This window comes from Leuresthes tenuis, unplaced genomic scaffold (genome assembly GCF_036924035.1).
Source record: "Leuresthes tenuis unplaced genomic scaffold, fLeuTen1.0.hap1 SCAF_1, whole genome shotgun sequence".
Lineage (NCBI taxonomy): Eukaryota > Metazoa > Chordata > Actinopteri > Atheriniformes > Atherinopsidae > Leuresthes > Leuresthes tenuis.
Genome location: NW_027325355.1, coordinates 39,266,134 through 39,274,043, shown reverse-complemented (window position 1 = coordinate 39,274,043; position 7,910 = coordinate 39,266,134). Strand labels below are relative to the sequence as shown.

Sequence of the window (7,910 nt, the reverse complement as noted above, 5' to 3'; positions counted from 1 at the left end):
GCAGCTGGCCACACCGCATCTCCAACTCTCAATTTCTCTGCCTCTCATGATCGCTGGGCTAAGCTTGCCACCTGGATCGTCTCAATCGTAGATCGTTCCAAAAACCAACAAAAAATAAAAACCAACCTACACAGAAAGTGTAAAGTTGTAAATATTCTCATCGGACTCTGTCTCAGTTTTTCACACACACACTACAGTAAGTTAGAACAATTAGTTTTAACTGTAATTGTAATGAATTACTTTCACAATAATATATTTAAGATGCACACTGCTTATACATAAGTTTAAACCAGAAAATAGTGGTTATAAAATTTAAATCTATTTAAATGTACATTTTTAACATTTAACCCTTTCACATAATTCAATTAAAATTGATTAACTTCTCCACCAAAGATTAACTAAACTACTCCTGAGTGACATTATCATGTATTGAGTGGTTCATAGCACAAAACTAGAGACTTAAATATAATAGAAAACAAATTGAAATGCATCTCCTCGATGCAACACATGTACTTAGCTTTTAGCTGAGATTAACCTGAGCTAAACAACAATAGAAATTCACACTGGCGGTTGGCATACGCTAATGATGCCAACGAGCTTCCTTCAGGTATAAAACTACAAAATTATAGAGAACCCTTAAAAAAAACATCTTAGAATATTTAAGGAGTAACCTAAACCAAGTTTTAACACATTAATCAAACTCTTTATGCATTTTATTCATCAGAGAACAGCTAACACCCTGCTAATTGAATACTAACTCACCGGAGCTTCTTCAACACAAAAAAAACACAACACGGGATTATCATCCCTGATCCACAGCTCCTTTGGCTGCTGCCTGGATCGGTCTGTGATTACCAGGGTTGATATCTGTAGATGTCTACACCTCTGTGTCTGCCTCATGTCTACCACCAAAATGGCGTCTCTCACATAGATGCCTACTTCACAGGAACACAGACACTCACTCAGGACTACTGCCCCCTACAGTACAGGTGGTGTACTGCGGATATCTGAATAACAAACAGAATTAGTAACCTAATTTCTTATGTGGGTTACACAACTCTTCGGATTCTTCATGCCAAAACCAAGAAAATGTAAAGTTGGTTTTGATTAACTTTTTATTTTGCAGTAGCCAAATATGTTTTTGATATTTGCAGATGTTATTTATTATTTGAAAATAAGTTTCTTTATGTTCAGTTAGTGAGTTTGTATTTAAAATCTTTATTTTTGGTTAAAAGAGAAGAAATTACGGAATGTTTTCTTCCAAACCTTTCACTTCAAACCACCCATGTTCTACCTGCTCTCAAAGCCGCTGTCATTCGTCCCCTCCTGAAGATGCCCTCTCTGGAACCGGAAAACCTCACAAACTACAGGCCTATCTCAAACGTCCCCTGTTGCCATAAAGGTTCAGGACCACCTCAGACATAACAACCTGTTAAAAAAATTTCAGTCAGGCTTCAGTTCAGTCCATAGTACTGAAACAGCTCTGCTCAGGGTGACAAACGACCTTCTGATGACTGCTGACTCAGGGTCACCATCACTCCTCATCCTCCTGGACCTGAAAGCAGCCTTCGATACTATGGACCCCACCATCCTCCTTGAGGGTCTCCGTAACATCACTCAACTGACAGACCACACACTGCAGTGGTTTAAGTGACTGAACATGTCTCGCTCGGAGTCCAGGCCGGTCCGTGTGACCTGTGGCATTCCCCAGGGTTCAGTCCTTGCCCCCATCCTCTTCACCATCTACATGCTTCCCCTCGGTCAAGTTATCAGAAAACATGGACTCCACTTCCACTGTTATGCTGATGACACACAACTATATATCAAAACCGCCCCAAAGCCCTCCACAGCCCTGTCATCCCTCATGTTAAGCTGCTGCTGATTTGTTGGCAGACACTAATTGATTTGAGAGTCTCACTTTCAGCTGCAGAGAAGGATCACATCAGGGAAGAAGACACATCAGCCTCTCAAGCCAATTATCTGGTTTTATAGAGGAACTGTATGGTTACAGCACCTATATAATGAATATTTGTCACAAAGCCTGTTGCTTACCGCCACGCCACCCTGAACATGCCCGACCTCGTCTGATCTTGGCAGCCAAGCAGGGTTGGGCCTGATTAGTACTTGAATGGGAGACTGCTTGGGAATACCAGGTGCTGTAAGCTTCTTCTCTACCACCTGCATGTCTTTTGTTGCAACGTCTGATCACCCTGTGACACATAAGGAAGTTGGTCATCTTCAGCTACTGCTGATTTGTTGGCAGACACTAGGTGATCTGAGTCTCAGTTTCAGCTGCTGGATGACATCAGGGAAAGATGAAATCAAGGAAGAAAATATGACCACGACAAATCAGCCTCTCAAGCTAATTATTCAGTTATACAGAGGAACCGTATGGTTAAATCAGCTATATAATGCACATTTGTCGCAAAGCCTGTTGCTTACGGCCACACCACCCTGTACATGCCTGACCTCGTCTGATTTCGGAAGCCAAGCACGGTTGGACCTGGTAAGTACTTAATTGGGACACTGCTTGGGAATACCAGGTGCTGTAAGCTTTTTCTCTTCTCTCTACCACCTGCATGTCTTTTGTTGCAACGTCTGATCACCCTGTGACACATGAGGAAGTTGGTCATTTTGAGCTGCTGCTGCTTTGTTGGCAGACACGAAGTGATCTGAGAGTCTCAGTTTAAGCTGCAAATAATAATCAGATCAGGGAAGAAGATAATGCACATCTGTCACAGCGATTGCTGCTTACGGCCACACCACCCGGAACATGCCCGACCTCGTCTGACCTCAAGAAGCCAAGCACGGTTGGGCCTGGTTAGTACTTGGATGGGAGACCGCTTGGGAATACCACGTGCTGTAAGCTTTTTCTCTTCTCTCTACCACCTGCATGTCTTTTGTTGCAATGTCTGATCACCCTGTGACACATGAGGAAGTCGGTCATCTTCAGCTACTGCTGCTTTGTTGGCAGACACGAAGTGATCTGAGAGTCTGTTTCAGCTGCAGAGAACGATCACATCAGGGAAGAAGATGTGCCCACTACAAGTCAGCCTTTCTCGGCAATTATCTGGTTATATAGAGGAACCGTATGATTCCAGTACCTATATAATGCACATTTGTCACAGATATTGTTGCTTACGGCCACACCACCCTGAATATGCCCGACCTCGTCTGATCTCGGAAGCCAAGCAGGGTTGGGCCTCGTTAGTACTTGAATGGGAGACAGCTTGGGAATACCAGGTGCTTTAAGCGTTTTCTCTTCTCACTACAATCCTGCGTGTCTTTTGTTGCAACGTCTGATCACCCTGTGACACATGAGGAAGTTGGTCGTCTTCAGCTGCTGCTGCTTTGTTGGCAGACACGAAGTGATCTGAGAGTCTCAGTTTCAGCTGCAGAGACCGATCACATCAGGGAAGAAGATGTTCCCACTACACATCAGCCTTTCTCGGCAATTATCTGGTTACATAGAGAAACTGTATGATTCCAGTACCTATATAATGCACATTTGTCACAGATGTTGTTGCTTACGGCCACACCACCCTGAATATGCCCGACCTCGTCTGATCTCGGTAGCCAAGCAGGGTTAGGCCTGTTTAGTACTTGGATGGGAGACCGCTTGGGAATACCAGGTGCTGTAAGCTTCTTCTATTCTCTCTACCACCTGCAGGTCTTTTGTTGCAACGACTGATCACCCTGTGACACATAAGGAAGTTGGTCATCTTCAGCTGCTGTTGCTTTGTTGGCAGACACAAAGTGATCTGAGAGTCTCATTTTCAGCTGGAGAGAATGATCACTTCAGAGAAGATGATATGCCCGCTACACATCAGCCTTTCTCAGCAATTACCTGGTTGCATAGAGGAACCGTATTATTCCAGTACTTATATAATGCACATTTGTCACAGACATTGTTGCTTACGGCCACACCACCCTGAACATGCCTGATCTCGGAAGCCAAGCAGGGTTGCGCCTGGTTAGTACTTGGATGGGAGACTGCTTGGGAATACCTCGTGCTGTTAGCTTTTTCTCTTCTCTCTACCACCTGCATGTCTTTTGTTGCAACGTCTGATCACCCTGTGACACATGAGGAAGTTGGTCATCTTCAGCTGCTGTTTCTTTGTTGGCAGACACGAAGTGATCTGAGAGTCTCAGTTTCAGCTGCAGAGAACGATCACATCAGGGAAGAAGATGTGCCCACTACAAGTCAGCCTTTCTCGGCAATTATCTGGTTGCATAGAGGAACCGTATTATTCCAGTACCTATATAATGCATATTTGTCACAGATATTGTTGCTTACGGCCACACCACCCTTAATATGCCCGACCTCGTCTGATCTCGGAAGCCAAGCACAGTTTGGCCTGGTCAGTACTTGGATGGGAGACTGCTTTGGAATACCAGGTGCTCTAAGCTTTTTCTCTTCTCTCTACCACCTGCATGCCTTTTTTTGCAATGTCTGATCCCCCTGTGACACATGAGGAATTTGGTCATCTTCAGCTGCTGCTGCTTTGTTGGCAGACACGAAGTGATCTGAGAGTCTCAGTTTCAGCTCTAGAGAATGATCACATCAGAGAAGATGATATAACCGCTACACATCAGCCTTTCTCAGCAATTATCTGGTTGCATAGAGGAACCGTATGAGTCTAGTACCTATATAATGCGCATTTGTCACAGGTTTTGTTGCTTATGGCCACACCACCCTGAACATGCCCGACCTCGTCTGATCTCGGTAGCCAAGCACGGTTGGGCCTGGTTAGTACTTGGATGGGAGAGTGCTTGGGAATACCAGGTGCTGTAAGCTTTTTCTCTTCTCTCTACCACCTGCATGTCTTTTGTTGCAACGTCTGATCACCCTGTGACACATGAGGAAGTTGGTCATCTTCAGCTGCTGCTGCTTTGTTGGCAGACACAAAGTGATCTGAGAGTCTCAGTTTCAGCTGGAGAGAAAGATCACTTCAGAGAAGATGATATGCCCGCTACACATCAGCCTTTCTCAGTAATTATCTGGTTGCATAGAGGAACCGTGTGATTCCAGTACCTATATAATGCATATTTGTCACAGATATTGTTGCTTACGGCCACACCACCCTTAATATGCCCGACCTCGTCTGATCTCGGAAGCCAAGCACAGTTTGGCCTGGTCAGTACTTGGATGGGAGACTGCTTTGGAATACCAGGTGCTCTAAGCTTTTTCTCTTCTCTCTACCACCTGCATGTCTTTTTTTGCAATGTCTGATCCCCCTGTGACACATGAGGAATTTGGTCATCTTCAGCTGCTGCTGCTTTGTTGGCAGACACGAAGTGATCTGAGAGTCTCAGTTTCAGCTCTAGAGAATGATCACATCAGAGAAGATGATATAACCGCTACACATCAGCCTTTCTCAGCAATTATCTGGTTGCATAGAGGAACCGTATGAGTCTAGTACCTATATAATGCACATTTGTCACAGATATTGTTGCTTACGGCCACACCACCCTGAACATGCCCGACCTCGTCTGATCTCGGTAGCCAAACACGGTTGTGCCTGGTTAGTACTTGGATGGGAGACTGCTTGGGAATATCAGGTGCTGTAAGCTTTTTCTCTTCTCTCGACCACCTGCATGTCTTTTGTTGCAACGTCTGATCACCCTGTGACACATGAGGAAGTTGGTCATCTTCAGCTGCTGCTGCTTTGTTGGCAGACACGAAGTGATCTGAGAGTCTCAGTTTCAGCTGCAGAGAACGATCACATCAGGGAAGAAGATGTTCCCACTACAAGTCAGCCTTTCTCGGCAATTATCTGGTTGCATAGAGGAACCGTGTGATTCCAGTACTTATATAATGCACATTTGTCACAGATATTGTCGCTTACTGCCACACCACCCTGAATATGCCCGACCTCGTCTGATCTAGGAAGCCATGCAGGGTTGGACCTTGTTAGTACTTGGATGGGACACTGCTTGGGAATACCAGGTGCTGTAAGCTTTTTCTGTTCTCTCTACCACCTGCATGTCTTTTGTTGCAACGTCTGATCACCCTGTGACACATGAGGAAGTTGGTCATCTTCAGCTGCTGCTGCTTTGTTGGCAGACACAAAGTGATCTGAGAGTCTCAGTTTCAGCTGGAGAGAAAGATCACTTCAGAGAAGATGATATGCCCGCTACACATCAGCCTTTCTCAGTAATTATCTGGTTGCATAGAGGAACCATATGATTCCAGTACCTATATAATGCACATTTGTCACAGACATTGTTGCTTACGGTCACACCACCCTGAACATGCCCGACCTCGTCTGATCTCAGAAGCCAAGCACGGTTTGGCCTGGTTAGTAGTTGGATGGGAGACCGCTTGGGAATACCAGGTGCTGTAAGCTTTTTCTCTTCTCTCTACCACCTGCATGTCTTTTGTTGCAACGTCTGATCACCCTGTGACACATGAGGAAGTTGGTCATCTTCAGCTGCTTCTTGTTTGTTGGCAGACACGAAATGATTTGAGAGTCTCAGTTTCAGCTGGAGAGAATAATCACGTCAGAAAAGATGATGTGCCCACTACACATCAGCCTTTCTCAGCAATTATCTGGTTACATAGAGGAACTGTGTGATTCCAGTACCTATATAATGCACATTTGTCACAGCTGTTCTTGCTTATGGCCACACCACCCTGAATATGCCTGACCTCGTCTGATCTCGGAAGCCAAGCAGTTTTGGGCCTGGTTAGTACTTGGATGGGAGAGTGCTTGGGAATACCAGGTGCTGTAAGCTTTTTCTCTTCTCTCTACCACCTGCATGTCTTTTGTTGCAACGTCTGATCACCCTGTGACACATGAGGAAGTTGGTCATCTTCAGCTGCTGCTGCTTTGTTGGCAGACACAAAGTGATCTGAGAGTCTCAATTTCAGCTGCAGAGAATAATCACATCAGGGAAGAAGATGTGCCCACTACAAGTCAGCCTTTCTCGGCAATTATCTGGTTACATAGAGGAAGTGTATGATTCCAGTACCTATATAATACACATTTGTAACAGATATTGTTGCTTACGGCCACACCACCCTGAACATTCCCGACCTCGTCTGATCTCGGTAGCCAAACACGGTTGGGCCTGGTTAGTACTTGGATGGGAGACTGCTTGGGAATATCAGGTGCTGTAAGCTTTTTCTGTTCTCTCTACCACCTGCATGTCTTTTGTTGCAACGTCTGATCACCCTATGACACATGAGGAAGTTGGTCATCTTCAGCTGCTGCTGCTTTGTTGGCAGACACAAAGTGATCTGAGAGTCTCAGTTTCAGCTGGAGAGAAAGATCACTTCAGAGAAGATGATATGCCCGCTACACATCAGCCTTTCTCAGTAATTATCTGGTTGCATAGAGGAACCATATGATTCCAGTACCTATATAATGCACATTTGTCACAGACATTGTTGCTTACGGTCACACCACCCTGAACATGCCCGACCTCGTCTGATCTCAGAAGCCAAGCACTGTTTGGCCTGGTTAGTAGTTGGATGGGAGACCGATTGGGAATACCAGGTGCTGTAAGCTTTTTCTCTTCTCTCTACCACCTGCATGTCTTTTGTTGCAACGTCTGATCACCCTGTGACACATGAGGAAGTTGGTCATCTTCAGCTGCTTCTTGTTTGTTGGCAGACACGAAATGATTTGAGAGTCTCAGTTTCAGCTGGAGAGAATAATCACGTCAGAAAAGATGATGTGCCCACTACACATCAGCCTTTCTCAGCAATTATCTGGTTACATAGAGGAACTGTGTGATTCCAGTACCTATATAATGCACATTTGTCACAGCTGTTCTTGCTTATGGCCACACCACCCTGAATATGCCTGACCTCGTCTGATCTCGGAAGCCAAGCAGTTTTGGGCCTGGTTAGTACTTGGATGGGAGACCACTTGGGAATACCAGGTGCTGTAAGCTTCTTCTCT

At 45.1% G+C, this 7,910-nt stretch overlaps 1 non-coding gene and 14 pseudogenes across 1 annotated transcript; all 15 read left to right on the top strand.

The window, feature by feature from the left end:
- The first annotated feature begins 2,046 nt into the window (after positions 1-2,046).
- LOC140288836 (5S ribosomal RNA) lies at positions 2,047-2,165 on the top strand (annotated as a pseudogene).
- Positions 2,166-2,436: 271 nt separating this feature from the next.
- On the top strand, positions 2,437-2,555 carry LOC140294869 (5S ribosomal RNA; annotated as a pseudogene).
- Positions 2,556-2,749: 194 nt separating this feature from the next.
- Positions 2,750-2,869, top strand: LOC140295528 (5S ribosomal RNA; annotated as a pseudogene).
- A 267-nt stretch (positions 2,870-3,136) lies between these two features.
- On the top strand, positions 3,137-3,255 carry LOC140292750 (5S ribosomal RNA; annotated as a pseudogene).
- Positions 3,256-3,525: 270 nt separating this feature from the next.
- Positions 3,526-3,644, top strand: LOC140298890 (5S ribosomal RNA). The gene has a single exon (XR_011914488.1). It is a non-coding gene; the product is annotated as a 5S ribosomal RNA (ribosomal RNA).
- A 647-nt stretch (positions 3,645-4,291) lies between these two features.
- On the top strand, positions 4,292-4,410 carry LOC140296752 (5S ribosomal RNA; annotated as a pseudogene).
- A 269-nt stretch (positions 4,411-4,679) lies between these two features.
- Positions 4,680-4,798, top strand: LOC140278068 (5S ribosomal RNA; annotated as a pseudogene).
- Positions 4,799-5,067: 269 nt separating this feature from the next.
- LOC140296751 (5S ribosomal RNA) lies at positions 5,068-5,186 on the top strand (annotated as a pseudogene).
- Positions 5,187-5,455: 269 nt separating this feature from the next.
- Positions 5,456-5,574, top strand: LOC140287237 (5S ribosomal RNA; annotated as a pseudogene).
- Positions 5,575-5,843: 269 nt separating this feature from the next.
- Positions 5,844-5,962, top strand: LOC140296570 (5S ribosomal RNA; annotated as a pseudogene).
- Positions 5,963-6,231: 269 nt separating this feature from the next.
- LOC140288425 (5S ribosomal RNA) lies at positions 6,232-6,350 on the top strand (annotated as a pseudogene).
- Positions 6,351-6,619: 269 nt separating this feature from the next.
- LOC140292784 (5S ribosomal RNA) lies at positions 6,620-6,738 on the top strand (annotated as a pseudogene).
- Positions 6,739-7,007: 269 nt separating this feature from the next.
- LOC140302893 (5S ribosomal RNA) lies at positions 7,008-7,126 on the top strand (annotated as a pseudogene).
- A 269-nt stretch (positions 7,127-7,395) lies between these two features.
- Positions 7,396-7,514, top strand: LOC140295008 (5S ribosomal RNA; annotated as a pseudogene).
- Positions 7,515-7,783: 269 nt separating this feature from the next.
- On the top strand, positions 7,784-7,902 carry LOC140304210 (5S ribosomal RNA; annotated as a pseudogene).
- The last annotated feature ends 8 nt before the right edge of the window (positions 7,903-7,910 follow it).